The 26,308-nt window shown below is 44.3% G+C and overlaps 1 protein-coding gene across 2 annotated transcripts in view; it reads left to right on the top strand.

Annotated features, from left to right (window-relative positions):
* Positions 1–26,308, top strand: part of LOC126108543 (GA-binding protein subunit beta-1-like) — a 144,105-nt gene that overhangs the window by 28,274 nt on the left and 89,523 nt on the right. Inside the window, exon 1 of one of the 2 annotated variants that reach the window (XM_049913829.1) lies at positions 17,628–17,722. The exons of the other annotated variant lie outside the window; for it this stretch is intronic. The gene's annotated coding sequence lies outside the window, so the exon portion shown is untranslated. Of the gene's footprint in view, positions 1–17,627; positions 17,723–26,308 lie in introns of those variants that run through there. 2 annotated transcript variants of the gene reach the window in all.

Here is a 26,308-nt window from a genome sequence, read left to right as displayed (position 1 = left end):
AAATTGGCGAAATCGTACTAGCATGCGAAAGTAACGACGGGATTGGGCACGCTACATCTGCTGTCGGCCAGTTTCAAAGCACAGGTGGAGGACTTAAACTGGAACACATCGATATGATCAGCACACTGCGTCCCTCAGAAGAATTCATAGACAACTTAACATGCACCGAAAGGTTCAGTGAACTGGACAGTAGTCATTCCACTGTGTGGTGTCCTAGCAGAAACAGTGGCACTCGTGTATTATAACTTCTGGATCAGCGCATAACTAAACAGTGACTGGCCGAGCAGCACAATTTCAGTCAAAGCTATTCTCTAAAAATTTGTGGTCCTACATTAACGCAAACTACGGCATGTCATCCACAATCAGATGGGGAAATAGAGAAAACTTGTCGAATGCTGAAGGCAGCTATCACAGCAGATGGTAAAAATACATGGAGTGACATCATTCCCACAATTCTTCCAGGGCTGAGTTGCTGTTTGACAGAAGAAAATAACTCAACAGCTGCTGGGATGCTACATGGCACAACTCTAATGTTGCCAGTTGATTTTCATTGTAGGCCGTCCGGTGTCGCCGAGCGGTTCTATGCGCTTCAGTCTGGAACCACGCGACCGCGACGGTATCAGGTTCGAATCCTGCCTTGGGCATGGATGTGTGGATGTCCTTAGGTTAGTTGGGTGTAAGTAGTTCTAAATTCTAGGGGACTGATGACTGATGACCTCCGATATTAAGTCCCATAGTGCTCGGAGCCATTTGATTTTCGTTGTAAGATCGGAAAACAAACACGACGTAGACCTACCACCATACACTACTTAGTTACGCCAAAATATCGATAAACAACGCCCTTCAGAATGTTCATACGAGGTAAAGCAAGCAATATGCGTTAGTAAACATCTACATAATACAAATAATGTATTTGTGAAGAATGACAAAGTTAAAAACAATTTAGGGCCTCCCTACGAAGGCCACTATGAAGTCCTGGAGCGAAAACAAAATACTGAGTTCAAAAAATTAAGTGTATGAAAGGCAACATCTCACCTAATAGAGTAAAATCTGGCTACGTTCTTGTGAAGTCAAACGCCAGTGAAGATGCGCAGCATATCATCTGTGAATGAGTTACACGCACCTCCAAGAGTCTCACTAAAGAAAGTTACCCGATTTGGTCGAATTGTGAAATTCCCCGGAAAGTTCAAGTAATTGACTTACATACTGAAAGTGGATGCTGTAAGGTTATGTTTATGTAATAACCTGCAGAATTGTAAAGTTCTTCTCATCATCATCATCATCATCATCATCATCATCATCATTTAACACTGATTATGCCTTTCAGCGTTCAATCTGGAGCATAGCCCCCCTTATACAGTTCCTCCATGATCCCCTATTCAGTGCTAACATTGGTGCCTCTTCTGATGTTAAACCTATTACTTCAAAATCATTCTTAACCGAATCCAGGTACCTTCTCTTCGGTCTGCCCCGACTCCTCCTACCCTCTACTGCTGAATCCATGAGTCTCTTGGGTAACCTTGCTTCTCCCATGCGTGTAACATGACCCCACCATCTAAGCCTGTTCGCCCTGACTGCTACATCTATAGAGTTCATTCCCAGTTTTTCCTTGATTTCCTCATTGTGGACACCCTCCTGCCATTGTTCCCATCTACTAGTACCTGCAATCATCCTAGCTACTTTCATACCTCAGCCTTGTTGATAAGGTAACCTGAACCCACCCAGCTTTCGCTCCCATACAACAAAGTTGGTCGAAAGATTGAACGGTGCACAGATAACTTAGTCTTGATACTGACTTCCTTCTTGCAGAAGAGAGTAGATCGTAGCTGAGCGCTCACTGCATTAGCTTTGCTACAACTGGCTTCCAGTTCTTTCACTATGTTGCCATCCTGTGAGAATATGCATCCTAAGTACTTGGAACCGTCCACCTGTTCTAACTTTGTTCCTCCTATTTGGCACTCAATCCGTTTATATTTCTTTCCCACTGACATTACTTTCGTTTTGGAGATGCTAATCTTCATACCATAGTCCTTACATTTCTGATCTAGCTCTGAAATATTACTTTGCAAACTTTCAGTCGAATCTGCCATCACAACTAAGTCATCCGCTTATGCAATACTGCTTATTTTGTGTTCACATATCTTAATCTCACCCAGCCAGTCTATTGTTTTCAACATATGATCCATAAATAATATGAACAACAGTGGAGACAGGTTGCAGCCTTGTCTTACCCCTGAAACTACTCTGAACCATGAACTCAATTTTCCGTCAACTCTAACTGCTGCCTGACTATCCATGTAAAGACCTTTAATTTCTTGCAAAAGTTTGCCTCCTATTCCATAATCTTGTAGAACAGACAACAACTTCCTCCTAGGAACCCGGTCATATGCCTTTTCTAGATCTATAAAGCATAGACACAATTCCCTGTTCCACTCGTAACACTTCTCCATTATTTGCCGTAAGCTAAAGATCTGGTCCTGACAACCTCTAAGAGGCCTAAACCCACACTGATTTTCATCCAATTGGTCCTCAACTAATACTCGCACTTTCCTTTCAACAATACCTGAGAAGATTTTACCCACAACGCTGATTAAAGAGATACCTCTGTAGTTGTTACAATCTTTTCTGTTTCGATGTTTAAAGATTGGTGTGATTACTGCTTTTGTCCAGTCTGATGGAACCTGTCCCAACTCCCAGGCCATTTCAGTTATCCTGTGTAGCCATTTAAGACCTGACATTCCACTATATTTGATGAGTTCCGTCTTAATTTCATCCACCCCAGCCGCTTTATTGCACTGCAATCTATTGACCATTTTTTCCACTTCCTCAAATGTGATCCTATTTCCATCATCATTCCTATCCCATTCTACCTCGAAATCTGAAACATTACTGATCGCATTTTCACCTACATTGAGCAACTCTTCAAAATATTCCCTCCATCTGCCCAAGGCATCCACAGGATTCACCAGCAGTTTTCCTGACCTGTCCAAAATACTTGTGATTTCCTTCTTACCTCCCTTTCGAAGACTGCTAATTACACTCCAGAATGATTTTCCAGCAGCTTGACCCATAGTCTCCAACCTGTTTCCAAAGTCTTCCCACGATTTCTTCTTGGATGCTGCAATTATCTGTTTGGCTTTGTTTCTTTCTTCAACATAACTTTCTCTGTTCTTCTTTGTGCTGATTTTATTTTTCTTTGAAAACAAATGACATTCTGAAATTCACAGGGTAAAGGGTCTAGGTGTCAGTTGTTTTCTTTGAGTGTGCAATATTAGCCTCGTAATAAACTGAAGTTTTCAAACAATATTTTCGAATCAAAAATACTGTTATTCTTTGACGTTGTTAATGGGAAGATACATCATCTGCTGTTATACACATGTGTGGATAAAAATGCTACGTTAAGGCCGAAAATTTTTTTTATTTATTACCCGTTTCGGCTCACTGACGAGCCGTCTTCAGACAGTCTAAAATGTACTTCAGTGTGTTACAATCACTACACATCTTCGTATTCTTAAAGCTAAGTCGCCTAAAAATTAAAAATCGTTGTTGGTTATGTAAAATGACATCAAATCACTAATCAAATATTGTTACAGTGCCCATATTGCCTCACATGTTGTGGATATATGTGAGTGGTGTGAAGAAACAAAAAGCGCCAGGAAATGATAATGGTTCAACAGAAATCGCAAAACATTTATGCTAGAGAACGTAAACACACAGTGTCTATGGACTACGTTACCCCCCAAATATTGCTACAATGGTGTAATTGCGTAACTTTAAAAGGATGGATACAGTTGAGACATAAACATTTATTAACGTACCAGCTGACTCTCCACAACATGTTAGATATTCGCAGAAATTATGATCAATGCGTAGAAAAAGGAAAAGGCAACATTAACGAAGCCAAGTAACAAGCTGACTGTAGAAGTGAATGGAGGGCAGTGGAACACTTGCAAGTTGTAGATGTAAATCTGGACTAAGGGAATGACTATGGGCTAACACTTCTTGCCGTTCACACATTTTACGAAAGCATCAGAGTCGGTTTCAACAAAACCTATACTGAGCACCCTTGAGAACGAAGGACAGGATTCAGTCACTGTTAGTATAGTGAGGAATTAAAAAAAAAATATCTGTACGGAGCGAAAATTGGTAATTGACCCTAAATAACGAAAAGTGTGAGGTCATCCACACGAGTGCTAAAAGGAATCGGTTAAACTTCGGTTATATGCTAAATCAATCAAATCTAAAGGCTGTAAATTCAGTAAAACACCTAGGAATTACAATTACGAACAACTTAACCTGGAAGGAACACACAGAAAATATTGTGGGGAAGCCTGACCTGAGACTGCGTTTTATTGGGAGAACACTTAGAAACGATAACGGATCTACTAAGGAGACTCCTACAATACGCTCATCTGCCCTCTTTTAGAGTACTGCTGCGCGGTGTGGGATCTTTACCAGATAGGTGCGACGGAGTACATCGAAAAAGTTCAAAGAAGGGCAGCACGTTTTGTGTTATAGCGAAATAGGGGAGAGAGTGTCACTGAAATGATACAGAATTCATCGTGGACATCATTAAAACAAAGGCATTTTTCGTTGCGACGGAATCTTCTCACGAAATTTCAATCACCAAATTTCTCCTCCGAGTGCGAAAATATTTTGTTGACACCGACCTATACAGGGAGAAACGATCATCATGATAAAATAAAGGAAATCAGAGCTTGTACGGGAGGATATAGGTGTTCGTTCTTTCCGCGCGCTATACGAGACTGGAAAACAGAGAATTGTGAAGGTGGTTCTATGAACCACTGCCAGACACTTAAATGTGCTTTTTGCAGAGTATCCATGTAGATGTGGATGTGGATGTAGATAGGACCATTCTAGCGCCACAGATAGCGCTGCAATTCATCCGGACAGGGGAAAACGCTGAACTACAGAGAGCGAGAACAGCCAGGCAGGGAGGTCCTCAAACCACCACCAGGACTGCCCTCAGCAACCCCAGAGGGAGCTGTCGTGTCCTGACAACGGCAAGACAGACAAATAAGTAATGCATGGAACGGAATATACCAAAACGACCTTCATATTACTGAAGACTTGGTACTGCTTCCTTCTAGGCCAACTAAACGTCAACAACGAATGAAATCACCTTTCGAGCAAAGTAGAGACTTGGTTTTAGAATCGATTGTAGTGGGATATAAATAATGAACAATCACAATATCTAAAAGAAAACGGTGTAAATCAAGAATGATATACTGAAACAGTGGACAGATGCAGGCGGGAAAATAATGGACGGACAGGAAAATAAACAAAAGTATCCGAGAACGGCCGTGAGTGGAAAGTGGAATTACAACGTTACTAACTGTGTAATGGAGGTGGAATGAAGGCGCAACTAGGTGAATAGTTGGCACGTAGTCAAATAAATACAAGGGAAAAATAGTAGAGGAAGTGGCGGAAATAGGATGGGTCGTACGGTACTCCGAGAAGAATTTGACTGAGCACTGAAAGACGTATACGTAAATAAGGCCCCTGAAGTAGACACCATTCCCTCAGAGCCTTTGGGATACTTGTGAGAGCAGACATGACCAAATTGTTCCACATGGTGTAGAAGATCCTGTAAGATCTATGAGAGTGTAATGATTCCAATACCAAAGAAGGCAAGCAAAGGTCTGAGCATTACCAAACTATGTCATGGATGTAAGATACTGACATTAATTGTTTATAAAAGAATGGAAAAAACTGTAGAAGCCGACACTATGGAAGATCAGTTTGGGTTCCAGGGAAATGTAGGAACACATGATCAGTTGAAAGGAATGGATACAGAGTCGAAGAGAGACTGTAAGATGAGCATGAACAAAAGTAAAATAAGAGTAATGGAATATGGTCTAATTAAATCAAACGATGCTTAAGGTATTAGATTAGGAAATGAAACACTAAAGGTTGTAGATGATTTTGTATTTGGGCTGCAAAATAAATGATGACAGCCGAAGTAGAGAAGATGCAAATTCGTAATTGGAATAGCGTGAAAAGTACTTTCGGAAAAGAGAAATTTGTTAAGCGGTTTCTGAAAGGTGCTTCTCTGGAGTGTAGCTTTGTATAGAAGTACACTCCTGGAAATGGAAAAAAGAACACATTGACACCAGTGTGTCAGACCCACCATACTTGCTACGGACACTGCGAGAGGGCTGTACAAGCAGTGATCACACGCACGGCACAGCGGACACACCAGGAACCGCGGTGTTGGCCGTCGAATGGCGCTAGCTGCGCAGCATTTGTGCACCGCCGCCGTCAGTGTCAGCCAGTTTGCCGTGGCATACGGAGCTCCATCGCAGTCTTTAACACTGGTAGCATGCCGCGACAGCGTGGACGTGAACCGTATGTGCAGTTGACGGACTTTGAGCGAGGGCGTATAGTGGGCATGCGGGAGGCCGGGTGGACGTACCGCCGAATTGCTCAACACGTGGGGCGTGAGGTCTCCACAGTACATCGATGTTGTCGCCAGTGGTCGGCGGAAGGTGCACGTGCCCGTCGACCTGGGACCGGACCGCAGCGACGCACGGATGCACGCCAAGACCGTAGGATCCTACGCAGTGCCGTAGGGGACCGCACCGCCACTTCCCAGCAAATTAGGGACACTGTTGCTCCTGGGGTATCGGCGAGGACCATTCGCAACCGTCTCCATGAAGCTGAGCTACGGTCCCGCACACCGTTAGGCCGTCTTCCGCTCACGCCCCAACATCGTGCAGCCCGCCTCCAGTGGTGTCGCGACAGGCGTGAATGGAGGGACGAATGGAGACGTGTCGTCTTCAACGATGAGAGTCGCTTCTGCCTTGGTGCCAATGATGGTCGTATGCGTGTTTGGCGCCGTGCAGGTGAGCGCCACAATCAGGACTGCATACGACCGAGGCACACAGGGCCAACACCCGGCATCATGGTGTGGGGAGCGATCTCCTACACTGGCCGTACACCACTGGTGATCGTCGAGGGGACACTGAATAGTGCACGGTACATCCAAACCGTCATCGAACCCATCGTTCTACCATTCCTAGACCGGCAAGGGAACTTGCTGTTCCAACAGGACAATGCACGTCCGCATGTATCCTGTGCCACCCAACGTGCTCTAGAAGGTGTAAGTCAACTACCCTGGCCAGCAAGATCTCCGGATCTGTCCCCCATTGAGCATGTTTGGGACTGGATGAAGCGTCGTCTCACGCGGTCTGCACGTGCAGCACGAACGCTGGTCCAACTGAGGCGCCAGGTGGAAATGGCATGGCAAGCCGTTCCAAAGGACTACATCCAGCATCTCTACGATCGTCTCCATGGGAGAATAGTAGCCTGCATTGCTGCGAAAGGTGGATATACACTGTACTAGTGCCGACATTGTGCATGCTCTGTTGCCTGTGTCTATGTGCCTGTGGTTCTGTCAGTGTGATCATGTGATGTATCTGACCCCAGGAATGTGTCAATAAAGTTTCCCCTTCCTGGGACAATGAATTCACGGTGTTCTTATTTCAATTTCCAGGAGTGTATATCGCGGGTGATGAGCTGTTCACACAAGAAAACAATGGTGCTATCATGTCTGGACGTGTCTCTAATCTCTGGTCACACCTTGACTGAAGTTACCCGATTTGTAGGTGTATGAACATGTGCTGTCCAGTGTGTCGATAAGAAAGGGCGTACAACTGGTAGGTACGTCTTAAAAGCAGTCTTACCGTTAGGGCCAACGACAGATGCCACAGCCTGTCAACTAGAGTCGGTTTCAAATCCAGGAAAGAAAGCTGCCGTCCCTGAATTCACGGCCATATTGCAACGTTTCCGGGCGACATTTCCTAAGATAAACGTATGCAACGGAGTTGGGACCAAGCACCCGATTAGACTGTACATCTTCAGCAGGCCACACAACACAGGATCTGAGCTGTAGCTGGCTGAAGGTGTGTAAAATGTTCCCACAAGTCACAGTTTCGCATCTTGTCTACTGATGCCGAGGTGTTGAGGGCACAATGAGGCTTTCGTACAACCCACACGTCTCCGTTGACCTCTGTGACGATGGGCTATCAAACTGCGATCTTTCTTTCATTCGCTCGAATTCAAGCCACTACCTATAGATATCAAACTTCTTTGATGGAAGAAGAAAATATGACATTGCAGTAAATGAAGCAGGCGAAAAGAAATGCAAACGTCTCAAAAATGAGATCGACACGAAGTACAAAATGGCTGAGCAGGGATGGCTAGAAGACAAATGTAAGGATGTAGAAGCATATATCACTAGGGGTAAGATAGACACTGCCTACAAAAAAGTTAAAGAGACCTTTGGAGGAAAGAGAACTACTATGAGCTCAGATGGGAACCAGTTCTAAGCAAAGGAAAGGAAACAGAAGGGAAGGTAGGAGACGAGATACTGGCATAAGTAAAGCTGTGAGGACCGGGCGTGCGTCGTGCTTCGGTAGCTCAGATGGTAGAGCACTTGCCCACGAAAGGCAAAGGTCCCGAGTTCGAGTCTCGGTCGGGCACACAGTTTTAATCTGCCAGGAAGTTTCAGGAAACAGGAAGTTGGAAGGAGTATACAGAGGGTCTAATAAAGGGCAATGTACAGGAGGGTAATATTATGGAAATTTAAGAGGACATAGATGAAGATGAAATGGGACATATGATACTGAATGAAGAATTTGACAGCGCAGTGAAAGACCTAAGTAGAAACAAGGCCCTAGGAGTAGACAACATTCTATTAGAACTATTAATAGCCTGGGGAGAGACAGCCATGACAAAACTCTTCCATCTTGAATCCAAAATGGCTGATTTCGTGATGGCGGCCATGAATGACATTCACTCCAAAAGTTGCGGACCCACGTCAAACCTATGTTCCCATCATCACATTTCAATTTTCCCTTTAGTCTTCCAAATTATGAAGGTGTCCAAGGACTTTTGACTCGCCCTATATTAATATGTTGTGATGAACTCGCGTCTCTGTTGTTCAGACAACTCAGAAAAGTTTTCCGCTGCGCATTTATACATTATTATTCTTAGAAATACTTCAATCCTCGAACATTGGGTACCTTACGACTAAGAAGAAGTCGGCTCGCCCTTCTCTTCTTTTGTAGACTTACCTGGCTCTTCGGCTCAGCGTAATCTGAAATTAACTTTCAACTATGACTTAAATCTAAATGTCATTCAGATACGAAGTTTCCCTTAAATTTTCTTACGTACTTGGCGTTTTTCACTTAACAATACGTACGCTTCCTATTTCAACCTTAGTTTACTGTAAAGATCAGTATTTCAGGTGTACTTACTGTACTTGTCATGACTTGTCTCTTGTAAACACGTTATCACAATGAGTTTCTTAATCTTCTTCTTCTGCTAGATATATTCAGTGTATGTTTGTTGTATATATTTTAAGTTGAACAGTGTAAATTTTTGAGGTCGGCATGATGGTAAAGGCCTTTGATGCGTCCGGTAATGGGACCGGCGATGAGATAATACGCTGTATTCGGTTTCCTGAGTATAATGTATGGGCCTTGAAAAAGTTCTCTCCATTTCTTGTTTCGCTCGTGTAAAAGAGACACTTAAAAAGCGATTTTATTAGTATTCATTCACCTTTTTTGTATTCTACTATTTTATTGATCCTAGAATCAAATGCTTTCTTTCGGAGTTGTGCGTGGGTGGTGAGATTGTGTAATGCCCTTCTTACTTTGGCTTGCAAATCAGCTTCTTGATTAAGGATTTTGGGAATTGGTGTTGTCCATTCATTACTTTCCGGTGTTGTGAATTACTCGGGTATCAAACTGTGGTGGTTCATGTACTGGATTAAAAGTCGGAAGATTGTCAACTTGAGTGAAAAATACCGGTGGGTTGTACCGTTTCCTCTGCATTCGGTTATTTTCTGTATTCTGAGGCTCAAATTGCGTCTGAAATTCTCGTTCATGCATTTGTTGTTGGTTTGGTGCCGATGTTTGAAATTGCTGATTATTCGGCTTGAATTTTTCCTGAGTATTATTTGGGTTTGTATGTTGGTAGTATAGGTTCGCGTTCCGCGCGCCAGGATTCCATTCTTGCGCTTGCTGTGGGAATACGCGCTGCCAACTTTTGTTGACGTATTCATTGTCATACGCAGTGTGCGGTGGCTTGCTGCCGCAGTTAAAGTTGTTTGCTGATTCGTCGGGTGATATCACGCTCGGTAGTAGTTCTTATTACCTTTAAATTGCCAATTTCCATTCTTCTTGCCATAATTCTGATCGTGTCCGTTAAAATGCCCTTTTTATCTGAAATATGTGTACCATTGTGGTGACTCGTACTTCAGGAATTCCACCTGTTGTTACGCGTTTTCTGCTTATTCCTTGATCTCTGTTCCTCATGTATAAGATCAAATGAATCTAATTTAGAAAGAAATGTCTCTTCGTCGTCATCATTGACGTTCACTAACTTTTCTTGAATTGATACCGGAAATTTCGACTTCAAGATCATAATCACATCCTTACTTGAGATTGGTGTATCCCAGTATCTAATTTTCCCCAAATACTTTTCGAAATATTTCCTTAAGCCTCCATTTATCGGATAGAAAGGTTCAGCTTGATATACCTCTTTCCTCCGTCTTTTCTGAACTCCTTCGTTCCAAAACTTGGCTAAAAATGCCTGTCCAAAATCACGGTAAGTAAGACATCGATCGACCATTTCGGTTCCCGAAGTAGCATTTTCTCCTGTAATATGTCCGATTACAAACTGTATCTTTTGCCTATCAGACCAACTAGGTGGAAAAATTCCGGAAAATGATCGGAGAAAAACGATCGGGTGAAGGTTTCTCTTTTCGGGATTAAATAACTGAAAGTTTCTGTGTTTCCATAGGCTTTCGTCTTTCATTAACTGCACTAATGAATTAGAGTCATTTACTGGAATTTTTTGTGTTTTGGGTGGTGAATATTCTCTGCTTCGATGTTTTGTGTTTTGCTGTTCAGGACCATCATTGCTTATATCACTGAGTGATAAGACAGAGTGTGGGTAACTGTCACATATTTCTCTGTCTTTGTTTTGAAATTGTTGCTCCAAGCTTTGTATTTTCTGAGTAATCTGTTCTTTCCAAACAGGCAAGTCGGTCGTAAATACTCTTCTGATGACACCTAATTCTGTTAAAACAGTATCTCCAGGGGTACCTGGTGCCGCCAATATATTAAGAGTAGCATCCTTAACAGTGTCCTGTAGCTTGGTTTTAATTTTGTCTTCGATCATTTTAACTTTCTTCGATAACCAGTCTGTACATTGTTCACTAAACTGTTGTATTTGGTCTTTTAACTTTTGTTCCACTTTTTTTTCTCCATTCACAGCCGTTTGAGAGAAGTTGTCAGTCAACTGTTTTACTTTGTCATTCACTGTATGTAAAGTGTCAAAAAATGGGTCAAATGGCTCTGAGCACCATGGGACTCAACTGCTGAGGTCATATAGTCCCCTATAACTTAGAACTGGTTAAACCAAACTAACCTAAGGACATCACAAACATCCATGCCCGAGGCAGGATTCGAACCTGCGACCGTAGCGGTCTCGCGGTGCCAGACTGCAGCGCCTTTAACCGCACGGCCACTTCGGCCGGCATGTAAAGTGTCTTTACAGGTAACAACATGTTTGTAAACTAGGTCGATTTCTGACTTTACTTCATATACGTCCTTCTGATATGGTTTTACGTTATCCTCCGTCTGCTTTGCAAGTTCGTCATACCTTTTCTGAATCCTATCATCAATTTCTTGCTATTTCTTATTACTCTATGTCTCTAACATCTGATGAAGTTCAGTGGTTACCTCTTGTTTTGCACTTTGAACTGTGGTAACTTCTTTAGTCTCAAGGTCACCTTCCATAGCTGTTACAATGCTATCAAGTTCATCCTTAGTTACTAGATTTGCTAACTTTTCGTCGAGGGTTTTCGTTAGCGCTTCTAATTTTGAATCTAACTTTGAATCAAGCCTTTCGTCAACACTTTTGGTTTGCGCTTCGAACTTATCATCTAAACTATGGACAAATTCTTGTATTTCCTGTTCCCTTTGTGTTTGTTCAAATGGCTCTGAGCGCTATGGGACTTAACGTCTGAGGTCATCAGTCCCCTAGAACTTAGAACTACTTAAACCTAACTAACCTAAGGACATCACACACATCCATGCCCGAGGCATGATTCGAACCTGCGACCGTAGCAGTCGCGTGGTTCCAGACTGAAGCGCCTAGAAGCGCTCGGCCACAACGGCCGGCCTTTGTGTTTGTTCCTGCTGTTTCCCTTGTTCCCTTTGTGTCACCAGGCGCGCAAACAAGGCTTCGATTAAATTTGAAACATTATTGTACGTTGAAGTCTGTATTATCTGAGTGGTTTGTAGTTCCTGTACGCTGTAGGGCGACACCTTTACTACAGTACTGTGTGTGGTGTTTATTTCATCTGGCCTATCAGGTGGTAGTTCATTCCTGGTCGGCACGATTCGCGATCTAAGTTGGTATTGTGTGGCAACTATTTCTTCACTGTCATCTACAACGGAATGTTGTCTGCCCTGTGTCATAGTTTGTTGGGTTCGCGCGCTGGGTTATATGAAATTCCTGCCCGAGAAACTTACGTAATAGCTTGCTAATCCTTCTGGGATGCACTGACGTAGTGATGCCGTATACCCAACAATTGCCTACGCTCGCACAAAATGACACGATGCATGCCACTGATCAGAGACAACTGAATGCCAACGCCGTTTATGCAATATAAAGGTGCAGACAAATTATTTTTTAAGCTAATACTGACTATAAAATATCTGAAATTATACAATGCTACTAAATGTCTACCTACAAAATACCTCCATGCACTTTCTATTGGATCTGGATAGGTTAATGGAAAAAAAACACAGAATCTTGTTACATGAGAGGGCATTAATGAAGCTTTTCAACGGAAATAAAAAAGGTACTGACTGGGTGTCTGCAACTGCTGAAGAATTTTTCAACATCCAAAAATGTTCTTTTCACGGCAAAATTTATCATCCATTCAGCAAATCAGTATTGTTTGCGGCATAATTTTGCCGTGGTACGTGAAATTAAGTGACATCGATTGGCAACAAAGAAATAAAAAATCTTTTTACAAGATCTTAAATATTTCAAGTCTAACAAATACAAGATACACTCCTGGAAATTGAAATAAGAACACCGTGAATTCATTGTCCCAGGAAGGGGAGACTTTATTGACACATTCCTGGGGTCAGATACATCACATGATCACACTGACAGAACCACAGGCACATAGACACAGGCAACAGAGCATGCACAATGTCGGCACTAGTACAGTGTATATCCACTTTTCGCAGCAATGCAGGCTGCTATTCTCCCATGGAGACGATCGTAGAGATGCTGGATGTAGTCCTGTGGAACGGCTTGCCATGCCATTTCCACCCGGCGCCTCAGTTGGACCAGCGTTCGTGCTGGACGTGCAGACCGCGTGAGACGACGCCTCATCCAGTCCCGAACATGCTCAATGGGGGACAGATCCGGAGATCTTGCTGGCCAGGGTAGTTGACTTACACCTTCTAGAGCACGTTGGGTGGCACGGGATACATGCGGACGTGCATTGTCCTGTTGGAACAGCAAGTTCCCTTGCCGGTCTAGGAATGGTAGAACGATGGGTTCGATGACAGTTTGGATGTACCGTGCACTATTCAGTGTCCCCTCGACGATCACCAGTGGTGTACGGCCAGTGTAGGAGATCGCTCCCCACACCGTGATGCCGGGTGTTGGCCCTGTGTGCCTCGGTCGTATGCAGTCCTGATTGTGGCGCTCACCTGCACGGCGCCAAACACGCATACGACCATCATTGGCACCAAGGCAGAAGCGACTCTCATCGCTGAAGACGACACGTCTCCATTCGTCCCTCCATTCACGCCTGTCGCGACACCACTGGAGGCGGGCTGCACGATGTTGGGGCGTGAGCAGAAGACGGCCTAACGGTGTGCGGGACCGTAGCCCAGCTTCATGGAGACGGTTGCGAATGGTCCTCGCCGATACCCCAGGAGCAACAGTGTCCCTAATTTGCTGGGAAGTGGCGGTGCGGTCCCCTACGGCACTGCGTAGGATCTTACGGTCTTGGCGTGCATCCGTGCGTCGCTGCGGTCCGGTCGCAGGTCGACGGGCACGTGCACCTTCCGCCGACCACTGGCGACAACATCGATGTACTGTGGAGACCTCACGCCCCACGTGTTGAGCAATTCGGCGGTACGTCCACCCGGCCTCCCGCATGCCCACTATACGCCCTCGCTCAAAGTCCGTCAACTGCACATACGGTTCACGTCCACGCTGTCGCGGCATGCTACCAGTGTTAAAGACTGCGATGGAGCTCCGTATGCCACGGCAAACTGGTTGACACTGACGGCGGCGGTGCACAAATGCTGCGCAGCTAGCGCCATTCGACGGCCAACACCGCGGTTCCTGGTGTGTCCGCTGTGCCGTGCGTGTGATCATTGCTTGTACAGCCCTCTCGCAGTGTCCGGAGCAAGTATGGTGGGTCTGACACACCGGTGTCAATGTGTTCTTTTTTCCATTTCCAGGAGTGTATTTCAAGTCTAACAAATACAAGATAGTTACGAAGGCGTTTCGAACAGCAGCATGAAATATATTTAATTTCGTTTCACGTCCTTGCTCGGGCGCCAATATAAAATGTCTTTTATTTTAATAATATGAATATTTATACATGTGTTTGGAGAGAGAGAGAGAGAGATTGATTTTTGATTGAGACTTTTACTTCAAGTCGTAACTGGTAGCTGAATTTTGGTTGCTGCCTCCTTGAATGAACAGCTTCTGCCCCAGTTGGTGACGTATTACCATTTGGAGGAAGTTATTGTTCTTTAAGGTTTAAAATACGACTCTGTTAATTACTTGGTCGCATTGCGGATAGCTTTGAGCCCAAGTTTTCGTAGCTTTTCATACCTAAGGGAACACTGTTGTAAGTAAATAAGATCAAACAGCAATCTGCTTTTCGTGCTAAAAGGAGATTGCTTGGCACACAAACTTCCTTCAAACTACACGTCCTGCTACATCAAAATTGGTCAGTGGAGTTCAGCACCACACTATTGTACAAGAAGATAATACAATTACTGTAATTAATAAATTATGAGAAAGTGAACTTTGTTCACTTACAATTATGTCGCTTGGTAGATGGCAACGACAATGAAGTTTACCTCCTTTTCCAAAAACAAGATATTTCTATTCTTCATTTCCAGAAAATTTGTATAGATAAACGTTTGGCAACTCTTACACATACCTTACTTGGTTTTATCACTAAAATATCAATACTCATTAAATGTAACAATACGTTCTGAGCGATGGTCTAGCAACACGTCCCCTTTCCACGGGATACAGATTGACAGTCCTCTTTTTTTTTATAAATAAATTTTTTTTTTGAGTCCATACTCAAAGATTCCCAACTACTTTCGTTGCAGGGATTGCTCGCTAAGGAGTTTCTTGCTTTCTTGCTGACCAGCTGCGCTTCACTTCACTTCAAGTACTTTTTGAATGAAATGTACATTTACGGTATTTACATACATTACTGAGGTTCTCAGAATAAAATCAGGCACAAATCAGTTAAAGAAAAAAAGCAGTGAGGCACACATAACATTACAGAGGGAATCGTTGAAATCGTAGAGGGAGACCAAGTAATGAATACACTAAGCAGATTTAGAGATGAAGAGGCTTGCACAGGATAGAGTAGCATGGAGAGCAGCATCAAACCAGCCTGTGGACTGAAGACCACAACAACAACACCTACAGAGGATGCAGTTCAGGGTGGAAGTGGTTCAGTGAAGTTTCAAGGTGCTTTTTACTCTAGCCTACTTAGTGAGGTTGCAGTGGACATTAAGCACGGTGTTTATTTAAACATTTTCGTTGTCGAAGTGACGCCCTTTCTCTGCAGCTTTGATGGTGAGTATGCTTTATACGCTGCCACCTTTGAAGAGGGTAACTGCTGTCTCCATCGGGCTGAACACACACGTTCCTGATTGGACCCTCCTCACAGTTTTGTAGCTCTACAGATCCAATTATCATTTATACGGCACACCTCAGAAACGACGTGGACTCCATTCTTCACGGAAATGGTGGCAATGTCGAAACTGGAGGCACGGTATGTGCGTGACGTCACCTGAGGTTACTAGCTTTTTGTGCGGAGTGCGTATTTGAGAAGGTGAGGAGAGAATGACCGCTGGGATGGAGAGCTCATCGGGTGCAAGCACGCGACCGTCCTGGAGTCGAGTCAAGAGAGGCCGCGAGCTGAGGAAGAGGAGCGGCGCAGTTGTCCCGATTACGAAGGTGCCCTTCATGTCTTCGGTGTGAGGCGCTGCGCAGGAGTAATTCAGACGTCAGACGGCTTCAGATGTTTCGTTGTTGGGGTCGGGCGTGTGTGTGTGTGTGGGGGGGGGGAGGGGGAGGAGGGGGGGGAGGGGGGGCAAGTGCGGATGGGGGCGGAGCAGAGAGGGGAGACGGTGAGCACAGTGGGTGGGGGTGGGTGGGGGCGACAGCCCGGCCCAGCCCAGGCAACACTCAAGTTTCACACGGAATTAGCAGTCTCCCCTCCACAACGGCCACAGGCCGGTCACGTGATTCCAACTCCACACGGACAGGAAGCGGGGTGTGACTGCCAGCGCGCCTGTTTTTACTTGAGTGTACTATGTTCCCTTTCCCGCCAGAAAACAAACACACTCTCGCCTGCTTTGTGTCTGTAAGCAAAACCAGCAAAGTGCACTACAGCCAGATTGCACAGATTCTTTTCAGGTTTTTACTACGAGTCGTTTAAAAACAGCCCAAAAAGAGCCTAGAAGATTAAGTGACTTAACAAAAGTTTGCACTCCTTTTCCGTTTTGTTTCTCAAAATAAATATTTTTCTTATTAACTTTCGTGTGTAGCGAACATGAGTTTCTACTGTGATGTTTTTATTGCTCAAAATATAATGTCTGGACAAAATTGCCGAAGGAGTCGGCTTCAATTTCGTGTACGGCAATTAAAAAAGTCTCAAGTTCGTGAAATTTCCACTTTAACGTGCTGTAACGAGTTGGCTATTTCTTTGTACATAAACATTTAGCAGATGTAAGCAGTTCATTGATCGTTTCGTTTCTTTATTAAAGTTGCTGTCTGCTGGTGTTCTTGTGAGATTTTTTTCCACATACTTCAAGCATTATGTTAATAATATATCCGTGTCTTAGGCTGATATAGCATTTAGTGCATAGTTTGGCAATACATGAGATATGACTTTTCAGAGTTTTACAGTCGGCTGAAGAATGAGTTTCCAACATTTTGTCCATTTGCTGCTCAAATAGGATACAATAATTATTGAACCGTCAATATTTTCCATACAGTCGTCCTCAGCAAACTGCTGATTGGTTTTAAGGCTTTGTACAATAACCACATATATTTGCTGCCATGACAAACCCTGTTGCCATTATTATGAATTACCTTACGTATCTATTGCATATCCAAAATATGTTTGTGTTATTAGCTTCGGAAACTCGTCATTTTGAATAACATAGTACACTCAAGTAAAACCAGTAGCGCTGGCAGTCACGCCCCGCCTCCTGTCCGTGTGGAGGTGGAATCACGTGACCGGCCTGTGGCCGTTGTGGAGGGGAGGCTGCAAATTCCGTGTGAAACTTGAGTGTTGCCCCAGCCCAGCCGCCGCCAGGGCGCGAGGCCAGGAGGCGGTAGCCGCCGCCGCCCGCCACTGCTGCGCCTGCTGCGCCGCTGCACGCCTCCGGTGAGTCTCCGCCGCACTTCTGCCGCCGCCTTGCCGCGTGTCGCGCCCCTCACTTAACTCAGGTTCCTAGTCTCCTGTCATCAGTGCTCCTCAAAAGCCGCCACTGTGAAAATGAGGGGAACTAAACGAAGGACCGAGTCCTTTACTCTGTCTTTCTTAAACTTCGTAATCTTATTCTCCCACTCATTACTATTGAAATCCTCTGCGCGAATTTCGAAAACTTAGACATGCGTAAGATATACTAAAGAATAACTTTCTACTTATCTTCATTATCTCGTTGTTGTTGTCGATGGCTCAAAGTTGTATGTTCGGGTACATTCTTGCAGCTGGGAATTCGATTTTCTTGGGTTCTCGATGACCAAATAACCGATGAAGAATTGCCTGTATTATTCTTGCATTTTATTCTTTGTCACATCTCTCAACATCACACCGTTTTCACATTTTCCACATAACCAAAAAACAATAATTAAATAGTTGGTGACAAACTTAGAAAACATCTACTTCCATCAGAGGCATGCCCACCACTACTTACATTCTGGGCCGTGCGGTTCTAGGCGGTACAGTCTGGGGTCGAGCGGACGCTACAGTCGCGGGTTCGAATCCTGCCTCGGGCTTGGATGTGTGTGATGTCCTTAGGTTAGTTAGGTTTAATTAGTTCTAAGTTCTAGGCGATTGATGACCTCAGAAGTTAAGTCGCACAGTGCTCAGAGTCAAATGGTTCAAATGGCTCTGAGCACTATGGGACTTAACAGCTGCGGTCATCAGTCCCCTAGAACTTAGAATTACTTAAACCTAACTAACCTAAGAACATCACACACATCCACGCCCGAGGCAGGATTCCAACCTGCGACCGTAGTAGTCGCGCGGTTCCGGACTGCGCGCCTAGAACCGCGAGACCACCGCGGCCGGCGCTCAGATTCATTTGAACCTAACATTCTGCAATACTCACATTATTCCAAAGAGTTTAAAAAAGCAAAACAATTTACAAACTTTCTTTACCAAAGAATGGCTACGGCCTTGCCACAGTGGACACAGCGGTTTCCGTGAGATCACCGAAGTTCTATCGGTCGTGGTCGGCACTTGGATGGGTGACCATCCAGGCCGCCACGCGCTGTTGCCATTTTTCGGGGTGCACTCAGCCTCGTGATGCCAGTTGAGGAGCTACTCGACCGAATAGTAGCGGCTTCGGTCAAGAATACCATCATAACGACCGGGAGAGCGGTGTGCTGACCCCACACCCTTCATATCCGTATACTCCACTGGGGATGACACGGCGGTCGGATGGTCCCGGTAGGCCACTCGTGGCCTGACGACAGAGTGTTGTACCAAAGAATAATCCCCGCTAAAATATATCATTATTCTTTAAATCAATCTAGAAATAAGTTTAATATTTAGTATTAGATTGTACATTTAATAATATTTTAAGCATACCACAAATTTCGCAATTTCAGTTATTTTCAAAATAACACTAATTTTAACCGTTACTACATATCAATTGTAACACATTAATTTCTTTCTTATATATTGTAGCCTGACATAGACTACATCGTATACAAAATCATATGAATTCTTTTAATGAAACAGCTGAGATAATTTTAACCTTTTTCTGGGTGTGGTACCGCGTCATCATGGATGAAACTACCACTGCTGCTGGAGAGAAGCCAGCGTTTCGGCCACTGGCACCGCTCTAGCTATGCCGTGTCCCTTATGTTTTGTTGTTACTGTTCACTGCGCATGCCATTACGTTATAATTTTAAAAATATAGTTCGTTTCATTGGTCACTTAAGGAAGAATGAGAAGGAACTTTGCCCGCCACTGTGGCCAAACCGTTCTAGGCGCTTCAGTGTGGAACTGAGCGACCGCTACGGTCGCACGTTAGAATCCTGCCTCGGGCATGGATGTGTGTGATGTCCTTAGGTTAGGTTAGGTTTGGTTTAAGTAGTTCTAAGTTCCAGGGGACTGATGACCTCAGATGTTAAGTCCCTGGTGAAAGCCATTTGAACCATTTAGAAGGAACTTTATCTTTATTGCTTATTGCGATGTTCCATGACCTGGAACGCAACAGCTCGTCTGATGCCTTCCTGTATTGGTTCACACGAGCTATGCACAACAGCAGATTACTCTTACAGCATAATTTTAACAGTGCCATTACTACCAATATTTACTGTCGTCGCATCTTGTATGTTTTCAAAGCTGTTGTCTAAACTAATTTTACCCTAGATTTAAGCATGTCGGAGCAGTATGAGCAATGGATACTTGCAGCAAGCTTCTTCCACAAAGTGGCAGTATATGTAAGCCCTATTTGCCAGTTGACCGACCTCCAGGCACTGAGGACTGATCAATGTTTTTGCTAAAACAAGAAAGAATATTGTGGACAGTTGGACGTAGAATTCATTACGTTATGCACAGTTATTTGAAAGACTGCCCACAACCCGAAGGAGCTGACCGGTTAGCCAAAATGAAACAACGTAACCAGTTGGAACTAAATCTCAGGCTATGAAATTTCAGGAACAACAAGACAGTCAATGAAAATGCCTCTGAACTTCAGCAGTGTACTGTTTAGTCGACAATGTTGTGCATTGCAGAAATGGCCAATAGGAAGAGCATTAGCACATTTTCCTTTGATGTGGAAGACTCTGCAGGAGAGACGCTCAGTAGCTCGGTACGGGCTTTTGTCAAAGTTTCGAGAACATACCTTCACCGAAGAGTCAAGCAGTATATTGCTCCCTCCTACGTATATCTCGCGAAGAGACCATGAGGATAAAATCAGAGAGATTAGAGCCCACACAGAGGCATACCGACAATCCTTCTTTCCACGAACAATACGAGACTGGAATAGAAGGGAGAACCGATAGAGGTACTGAAGGTACCCCCCGCCACACACCGTCAGGTGGCTTGCGGAGTATGGATGTAGATGTAGATGTAGATGTAGATGTACGTGACGCACTCAGTTCCACGTAATTCAGACGCTGGACAGGTAGAGGTGGTCCAGGTGCATGGTCACCTCGCTCTCCACATCTGACGACCCACAAAAATTATTTTTAATTTTGTAGGGGCGTATCAAAAGTTTCGTGTACGTATCACCAATTCCCGACGAAAAAACTGTGGCACCTGTTACAGTTTCTGCGCAGTCTTTTGAATCACCCTGTGCTCTGGTAAAACCGATTGTAATTGTCGGCTGCAATAAACGTATTTGGAAGTAGTGAAACAACTGTAAGAGTTAAGCAAGATTATCTACGTGGCGCAATAATCTTACTGTCGACATCCGCGGAATATACACTTTATCTGCTTTTGGTACACTGCACCAGGAGACATTACCGCAAATCAATGTGACAAGAGGCAAAATGAGTAAAGGTCCCTGCCTGTAGGTCAGTACGGTGCGAGGCGCTTCTGAGAGCGGAAGATGTTCTTGATGAGTTTGTCTCTGTTCGTTGACGACTTTTTAATTTGTTACCCATTCGGACACCAAGGAATTTTACACAAACTGTTTCATTTACGTTGTGGCCGTTAACGACTGATACTGCTGCAAGTAGGTCACTGTTGCTTGTTTGGAAACGCATAATGCGACTCACTGTGTTATTGAGACGCATAAACTGCCAACTGTGAACAGCATCTTCGGCTGTCATCCTTGTTTTATGGGGCTGAGTTTGGATTCTTGATTAGTGTGCTTGGGTTACGATCTACAGTTTTTTAACCGCATGCTAGAGTCTAGAGTGTGCCCAGCACCGGCCTTTGTCGAAACTCTCATGCCGTGTTCCCCCTCAGTCAGAGGTTAGTTTCAGGCCTGTAACACCCTATGACTTACGATGCGAATGTCAAACTCGACATATGGAAGAGGAATTAGACTTACAACACGACTCATTAATAATGAAAAGTGTGAAATGTCACATTAGTACTAAAAGAAATCCACCAAATTTTGATTACATGATAAGTCACACAAATCTCAAGGGTGTAAATTCAACTAAATACTTAGGGATTGCAAATAAAAATAACCTAAATTGTTACGATCACATAGAAAATATTATGGATAGAGCAAACCAAAGACTGTGATTCAATGGAAGAACACTTCAAAGGCTGTAACAGGTCTACTAAAGAGACTGCTTACACCAAGCTTGTCCGCCCTATTCTGGAGTATTGCTGTGCGGTGTGGGATCCGCATCAGGTGGGACTGACGTATGACATCGATAAATTTCAAAGAAGGGCAGCTCGTTTTGTACTATCGCGAAACAGGGGAGATAGCGCCGCAGACATGATACGTGAATTGGAGTAGCAGTCATTAAAAGAAAGGCGTTTTTCGTTGCGACGGGATGTTCTCATGAAATTTCAATCACCAGTTTTCTCCTCCGATTGCAGAAACATTCTGTTGTAACTCACCTACATAGGGAGAAATGATAATCACGATAAAATAAGAGAAATCAGGGCTCGCAGAGAAAAATTTAGGTGCTCGTTTTTCCCACTCGCCGTTCGAGAGTGCAACGATAGAGAGACAGCTTGAAGGTTGTTCATTGAACCCTTTGCCGGGCACTTCATTGTGAATATCAGATTAATTACGTAGATGTAGATGCCAAGTACAACTTTGTGTTCCTCACGATCTGAGATTTTCGCCCGGTCACGAAATACACCAACAAGATAATTTACCATATTAGCTAATGAATCATTTTATGTCCCATTTTCTGTGGAGAAGTCCTCAAAGTGAAGCTGTGAAGGAGTTAAAGAGTCCTGCTCAATTAAAAGCGTCACTACTCTTTCGTAGCCACTTTTTCGTAGAATTCTGAAAAGAGTGGAAGGAGTGAAACAGGCAAATAATTAAAGATGGTCTGGCTATGTTTAATTTTATAGATCGTTATTCCTATAGTACATTTAACTCTGTCAGGAAGTATGCACCAAGTTATTGATTGCATAAATAGCTAAAGGGTGATCCTATCAAATCAGCAGAAACTCCATCATGCCATCATTATTATTAATCTTAAGTGATGTGATGAGAGTATAAACACTCGGTCATAGCCAACAGAATTTCTGATTTTGGTGGTCTGATGACTTTGTTATCTCCTTAGTTTCTCCACATTTGAAACTAAAATCCGTTGGCGGAAAAGCAGTGTCTGCACAAATAAATCTAATGCGTCTGTACGGGGCTCGCTGCCACTGTGACGAAGTAATCACTGTTGGCATATGTCAGAGGATGACGCGGTAGCAGGTAGGCATCTGACGGTAATCTGGTCCTTATTCTAGAGCTATTTATTTTAGTAGGTATCTTATCATAAGTAGTTGGAAGTGGTATATTGATAGTAAATAAACAATTCTTCATAATCTCCATCCACAAAACGAATGGGAATCCCCCCCGCCCGCCCATTCCGTCATCCATCACAGAGAATGGGTACGCTCTTCATAACAGAAGTTATAAACGTAGCGCTATAGCATGATACATACAGACGACGAAAATTGGTTAATTAACTTTCTAGACAACATTGAAAACCGAGCCTCTGAATCTTTATAAAATGAGGGACTGGCTACACGAATATTTGGCGCTGTAGATGGAATATGTAACCACACTGCCATGCTGACATATATAGGCAAATATTTTAATATACACTCCTGGAAATTGAAATACGAACACCGTGAATTCATTCCCCCAGGAAGGGGAAACTTTATTTACACATTCCTGGGGTCAGATACATCACATGATCACACTGACAGAACCACAGGCACATAGACACAGGCAACAGAGCATGCACAATGTCGGCACTAGTACAGTGTATATCCACCTTTCGCAGCAATGCAGGCTGCTATTCTCCCATGGAGACGATCGTAGAGATGCTGGATGTAGTCCTGTGGAACGGATAGCCATGCCATTTCCACCTGGCGCCTCAGTTGGACCAGCGTTCGTGCTGGACGTGCAGACCGCGTGAGACGACGCTTCATCCAGTCCCAAACATGCTCAATGGGGGACAGATCCGGAGATCTTGCTGGCCAGGGTAGTTGACTTACACCTCCTAGAGCACGTTGGGTGGCACGGGATACATGCGGACGTGCATTGTCCTGTTGGAACAGCAAGTTCCCTTGCCGGTCTAGGAATGGTAGAACGATGGGTTCGATGACGGTTTGGATGTACCGTGCACTATTCAGTGTCCCCTCGACGATCACCAGTGGTGTACGGCCAGTGTAGGAGATCGCTCCCCACACCATGATGCCGGGTGTTGGCCCTGTGTGCCTCGGTCGTATGCAGTCCTGATTGTGGCGCTCACCTGCACGGCGCCAAACACGCATACGACCATCATTGGCACCGAGGCAGAAGCGACTCTCATCGCTGAAGACGATACGTCTCCATTCGTCCCTCCATTCACGCCTGTCGCGACACCACTGGAGGCGGGCTGCACGATGTTGGGGCGTGAGCGGAAGACGGCCTAACGGTGTGCGGGATCGTAGCCCAGCTTCATGGAGACGGTTGCGAATGGTCCTCGCCGATTCCCCAGGAGCAACAGTGTCCCTAATTTGCTGGGAAGTGGCGGTGCGGTTCCCTACGGCACTGCGTAGGATCCTACGGTCTTGGCGTGCATCCGTGCGTCGCTGCGGTCCGGTCCCAGGTCGACGGGCACGTGCACCTTCCGCCGACCACTGGCGACAACATCGATGTACTGTGGAGACCTCACGCCCCACGTGTTGAGCAATTCGGCGGTACGTCCACCCGGCCTCCCGCATGCCCACTATACGCCCTCGCTCAAAGTCCGTCAACTGCACATACGGTTCACGTCCACGCTGTCGCGGCATGCTACCAGTGTTAAAGACTGCGATGGAGCTCCGTATGCCACGGCAAACTGGCTGACACTGACGGCGGCGGTGCACAAATGCTGCGCAGCTAGCGCCATTCGACGGCCAACACCGCGGTTCCTGGTGTGTCCGCTGTGCCGTGCGTGTGATCATTGCTTGTACAGCCCTCTCGCGGTGTCCGGAGCAAGTATGGTGGGTCTGACACACTGGTGTCAATGTGTTCTTTTTTCCATTTCCAGGAGTGTATTATTCTACAAGCAAAACTAAAGAAAAAATTTCACATGAACATAGGTCCGGAAATGTTTAGTTACGGAGTTACGGCTAATAAAAGATTTTGCATGAAATTTATCAACTTCGCTAACATGGAGCCATCGCAAAATTGTCCGAGGTTAAAATGAAGCACGATTTCCATTTATTTTGTTGCTATTGGTCTGGTGAATCTAATAAAACGATGCCCCAGACGTGAGCCTGCAGTGGTTTTCCAGAACATCCGGAGAAGACGCAATTTCGTAAAACTTTTAGTTTATTAACTACTTGGCCCAATTTGTTTTTTTAAATTCCAGATAATTGCACAAAGCTTTCAACAGAAGTTTTTAGAAAATATAAATTTGGAAAAATGAAGGTAATAACGTTGAGTGAAACTGTATGAATGTATCAGATAATCTGCTTAATACCGTAGCACACGTGAATTCATGTTAAACCGGAAAAAACAAAAGCTCCGTGTTAACGAAGTTGTACAGTGTGCATACAATTTCACAATAAATCCACAATAAATGTTCAAAAATGTCTACACCGAGTTCAATGCATTTAGCTGCACGGGTATGAACGGATTTTGTTGCTCGTTTCAGAGAAGTAAACAAATTTACTTGTGTAATAGGCTTTGCTTTTCTGAATGTTCTGGAAAACCACTGCAGGCACACGTCTGGGACATGTTTCATTAGATTCACCAGACCACAATAAATCCACAATAAATGTTCAAAAATGTCTACACCGAGTTCAATGCGTTTAGCTGCACGGGTATGAACGGATTTTGTTGCTCGTTTCAGGGAAGTAAACAAATTTACTTGTGTAATAGGCTTTCCTTTTCTGAATGTTCTGGAAAACCACTGCAGGCACACGTCTGGGACATGTTTCATTAGATTCACCAGACCAATAACAACAAAATATATGGAAATCGTGCTTTATTTTAACCTCGCACAGTTTTGCGATGGCTCCATATTAGTGAAGTTGCTAAATTTCAGGCAAAATCTTTTATTAGTCGTAACTCCGTAACTAAACACTTGCGGACCTGTGTTTATATGAACTTTTTTGTTTAGTTTTAGTTGTAGAATAGCATATTTAAGTATTTGCATATCTTCGTGAATCACCCTGTGTATCACTCCTCTGCCTGGGTGCAGCGCCTAAACGTGGCGCGTGCGGAATAACAGAGGCGCCGTGGGCGAACGCACGGCGTCCACTGCCGGCTGGCTCGTCTCTGTACTCACGGGCAAGTAAGCCACGTTATGAGGCAGTGGACGGAAAAGATAAATTCCCGTGTGGCTAACAATGTTGTCTAACACCAAAGGATAACAGTACGAATCTGATAAACGTTTACTGACATTATGCAAGTATCAGTGAAAGCTGCCTCACGTTAGTAAGGATGCAAATGAAAGTTCTTGATATATAATAATAAGTTAAACGCAGGAGTACAGCTTAAAAGTGGAGCATGTACATGCAGACTTCCCATCTCAAAGTATTAACTACGAAAACCCATGTGCACTCTTTTAAAAGTCCTGAAGCACATTTCCTTTAATATGTTCCTGTTGTTGTTGCCCTCAGTCC

The sequence above is a fragment of the Schistocerca cancellata genome, chromosome 11 (assembly GCF_023864275.1).
Source record: "Schistocerca cancellata isolate TAMUIC-IGC-003103 chromosome 11, iqSchCanc2.1, whole genome shotgun sequence".
In the NCBI taxonomy this organism is placed as follows: domain Eukaryota; kingdom Metazoa; phylum Arthropoda; class Insecta; order Orthoptera; family Acrididae; genus Schistocerca; species Schistocerca cancellata.
The sequence above is the reverse complement of the archived record's forward strand: the minus strand, read 5'-3'. Positions and strand labels throughout refer to the sequence as shown.